This window comes from Phaethon lepturus, unplaced genomic scaffold (genome assembly GCF_000687285.1).
Source record: "Phaethon lepturus isolate BGI_N335 unplaced genomic scaffold, ASM68728v1 scaffold13139, whole genome shotgun sequence".
Taxonomy (NCBI): Eukaryota; Metazoa; Chordata; class Aves; order Phaethontiformes; family Phaethontidae; genus Phaethon; species Phaethon lepturus.
Window position 1 is genome coordinate 12,626 of NW_010564218.1, and position 4,217 is coordinate 16,842.

The window sequence follows — 4,217 nt, forward strand, 5'->3', positions numbered from 1 at the left end:
CCCATGAGGAATACACATAGTGCAGCCATAGGCTCTGTGAGATTTTTTTTCTTCCTTTCTGTTCTATATTGGTGCTTTATAACTTTGTCTAAAATTTACTATATGGCATTTTTAAGCACAGCCTTTGTTCACCCTGTAGATAGGTGTTTTCTAGACTGAGTTTTCTCAAGGTACTGGTGGGATTACAGCGCTACACTGGCACTGCAGTTGCTTCACAAAGTAGTTTCTTTCAATAATTTTTGATTTACTGGGTATCTCTTGCAGCAGGAAGAGTTTTGTCTGATAGAAGTTAAACCCCCATCTTCTTTCCCAACACTTCTAGCTGGATTTTATTTGTCAAGACAACTGTAAACTTTTCCAAAGCCCCAGAGCATCAGTAAAAGGAAAATCAAATTCTTTGGTTTTGCATTAGATGTGCTGAGGTGGTTAGTGCTGTGCCTCTTCTCATTAGCACCGCATGACTTCACAGCCCAGTCTGTGTAGAAGTTGGTTCTTTGCCAGCCGAGGAGGGAGGCAAGGAAGCTTAGTGTAGAATTACCAAGGGAATTTATTCTTTTATATTTTAGCTATGCACATAGTGGTGCCCCAGCCTAAGGCACGGAGGAAACAGATACAGGAGAAAGGTGGGATTATATACCTGACAGTACAGTTGTATAGGCCAATCAACTTTTTCATTTTAAGGAGTGGGCTAATCGGTTACTGTTGCTTGTATAATCAGTATGTACTTGTCCCATGCAGGATCAGTATGTGCTTGTCCCGTGCACACAGTACACATGTATGGTCAGTGGTATGATGAACTTGGTTGGTCCAAACCGATGTCCCATACAGGTGGTGGTGTTTATGCTAGATTCTGGTCGTTTGCAGTTCTGACTGTGGTTATATGCCTGGTTCCATTGAAGGGTAAATCTTCGGTTGTTTTATCACTGGTATGGGGCGTTCTCAGCCGGTCAGAGCTAGCTTAGGTTGGGTCTTCAGGTCACATTGACCCTGAGGTTAAAGCTTATAGTCTCAGGTAGTGTTCATTCCTCCTGCAAATGCAGTTAGCATCTTGCCTTCTGCATATGTCCCTAATTAAGAGCATGTTTGGGAGTAAACAATACTTTAAAATTCATGCAGTTTAGAAATGCAAAATCTGTTTGCTCACAGCAAGGAATTATACCAGAGAGCTTGATCAATTGTTCAATAGTTCAGAGGATGTAAAAGGGTATTTCCTGTTGTTTTGATGTTGTCTTAATTTTTTTCCAATGGAAGATGCACACAGAGAAACATTAAACCCTTGACTGACAGCTTGCTTAAAATAAAAACATGATAGCTGCTTTTCCTATTATTTCTCTTCTTAAATCACAGGTTTGTGCATTTTTCCATCATGACAAACAGAGCTTTCTTCATCATTGTCACTGTTCAATGTTGTAAGCTAAATCCTCTTTCATCTTTATCTCTCTCGGCTTCTGCAGTGGGGATGCTGTGATGATGCTGAGGGAGATGGAGCAATTAGCTCTACTCCAGGATTTAGCTCTGCCCTTAGTCGAGCTAGAGATGCCGCGGAAAGGTTGCCAGAGATGCAGATACAAGCCTGCATCCAGGTTTTTGCTGCATCCCTGCTGCTGAGCGAGATATAGATCATACCCAGAATTATTGCCCGTCCCTGTGGAAGAAGGGAATGCCTAGAGGTGTTGATTTGCAAGAGAGATCGATCCGGGCACCAGGTTTTTGTGCTGCCTCAGTGCCATGCCGTGAGAATGGGGTGTTGAGACCCCTCCAGTGATGCAGGAGATGTGGGATTTTTCAGTTCTGGTGCCGACGCCACACTCATGGTGAGGTCTCTGTGGCGCAATGGACGAGCGCGCTGGACTTCTAATCCAGAGGTTCCGGGTTCGAGTCCCGGCAGAGATGATCTCCAGGCAGGTGTCTGTTTTCTTTTAATGCATATTCCTTTATAGGTCCCAATCCGTTACATTTATAACACCCCCAAGAGCTTCAGATGAGAAGATAATGACTTTTCACAACACCCTCTCTACAGCTGATGCACATAAGTCATGTGCTCTCCTTCTAAGGCATCTCTGTTTCATCATATTCCCCTTTCCTCATTCCTTTTGGTATCTCCTGAATAGCTAGTGTTTTAATCCCACTTGTTTCCCCAATACTACTCATGGGTCCCATCTTTGATACCTTCTTAAGAAAAGTACTGTGCTTTCCAGTAGAAATCAGGTGATCAGGCAGTGGTTTAGAGCCTTCTGTTGATATTTCCTGTGGTAAATGTTGTCATTTTTTTCAAATGTGTGGCAAAAAAATGTAGGTCTATATTCTGAATTTCCGTCTCGTAGAAATTCTTTGCAAATGCTCTTATTTTTCACATTTTTACTTAGAAGATGCATGTTTGCTGGCATCCCCATAGGGATTCATCTTCCGAAGCAGCAAACTGACTCTTCTTTTTCTTTCACAGATCTTCCTAGTTATTAGTATCTAACTTCCTATGTGATCTCATTGCTATTGGTAGTGAGAAAGGAAAGAGGGGAGCTGCAGGTGAGTGCAGTTGTGATTGGTAGGTGAATTGGTTTCAGTGGGGGCTGCTGGGGGGCTTCTCCAGGCTGCTGCAGCTGTTAGTTATGATGGAGAAGCGCTGAAGATTGGAGGAAAGGTGCTCAACCTGGACGCTTCATAAACTCTTCAAAGAGAAGTTCCTATGTGGCTTGTGGAGATGTCTGATGTAAACTCAGCTCTGGAGAGCCAGGCATGCTGCTTGGACCAGTGAAGCTTGTGAATATAAACACAGAAGGTGTCCTTGGATCAGCCAGGTCCACTCAGATGTGGGTCATCGCAGGAGTTGCTGATTTGTTTCCTCTGAGGTTCTAGTGTTGCTCCGCACTAGAGAAGTGGAGAGCACTAGCGAGCCCACTAGAAGGCGACTTTTTTCCTCAGTTGCCACCTCAGTCATCTGGGTACCATTTGCCATTGTTGGTGGTAGTGGGGGAAGGTCTTTCTGAATGATAATTCATAGAATCCCTTTCAGATATCTGCATTAGGATGAGAAAAATAATGTCCTAGGAACACTCTCTTCCTTTCCTGGTCTACAGTTAGGTGAATCTCTCCTACATCTGGAATATGTCAAGGGATGCAACCTAAAACAAGGCTGACCTAGGTAGCGGCATCTGCCTAGTTGCCTCCTTCAAATCCAAGATAGTGGGGACCTTGACCCCATTACTGGGCCATGTGTCCCCACAATTCCGCTTCTTCCCAGCTGCGTGACCTTCAACAGCCACTGGCTGGTCTCCCCTGGCCCTTGTCTATTGAGGAGCGGATTTCTTCAGGTTTTGAGGTTTGACCAAGTTGATGCATCTTTCTTCCTTGGTGTCTCCTCATCAGCTCCTGTCCTCAGTGGTCATGACTGCCCGTGCTCACATATACCTCCACAGGGACCCAGGTCTCCATCCATCTCTCTGCACTCCAAGCCTCTTGTATACCTCCCTGGAGAGAAGGTTACCTTCAATGCTCAAGCCTCATCCCAGAACCAGGATGTGCCATGATTTCAATTCAGCAAGAGCAGAGAAATGTGTTCTCATTCGGGTAACACAGCACCCCCTTCCTGAACCTTTCAGAGTACGAGCATGCTGCACTGCACACTTGCCAACACAGGATATGCTCCCATTGACAGGATTTCTAGTCTTTGGAGCCTGTTTGGAAGACCAGATCCTGGTGGTGCTAGAAGTTCTGCACCCACATTCATCGTGACATAGGTGCCATGGCATCCAGGGGGGTCCAGAAAAGAAAGGCCAGAAGGAGATTGTTTTGAGAAAGAGATTCTGCAGAGATCACTCATACCCTTCAACAAATGGAGAATGAAATACGTGCATTTTCTTTTTAGGACATTGGCAGCAACATGACTGTGATTCTAGTTTAGCTGCTTCCAACTAGGAAGAGTTGGTTTCCCTCTCCCCTAAATATGAGTACATAAGAGCTCGGAAGCAGGATCCTTGGCATTACCGGATGTGGTGGTCTCCTGCTTCTGTGTCTTCTCCTCGCACTTTCTGTGTCAGATCCTTCATGCTGAACCTCTTTCATGATTCAGGTACCCTAGGGCATCCCATGTTTGGGTAGGTGAACAGCTGGGTCTAGTGACCCCCTGAACTCAGGCATGCAGAGTTAGTATTTGCTTATGTGGGATGAGCTCTGTGGATCACCTCACTTGTGTGAGAAGGACCCAAAGCTTTCTTACCTAA

The 4,217-nt window shown here is 45.0% G+C and overlaps 1 non-coding gene across 1 annotated transcript; it reads left to right on the forward strand.

The window, feature by feature from the left end:
• Positions 1–1,819: 1,819 nt before the first annotated feature.
• Positions 1,820–1,893, forward strand: TRNAR-UCU. Its single transcript has one exon. It is a non-coding gene; the product is annotated as a tRNA-Arg (tRNA).
• The last annotated feature ends 2,324 nt before the right edge of the window (positions 1,894–4,217 follow it).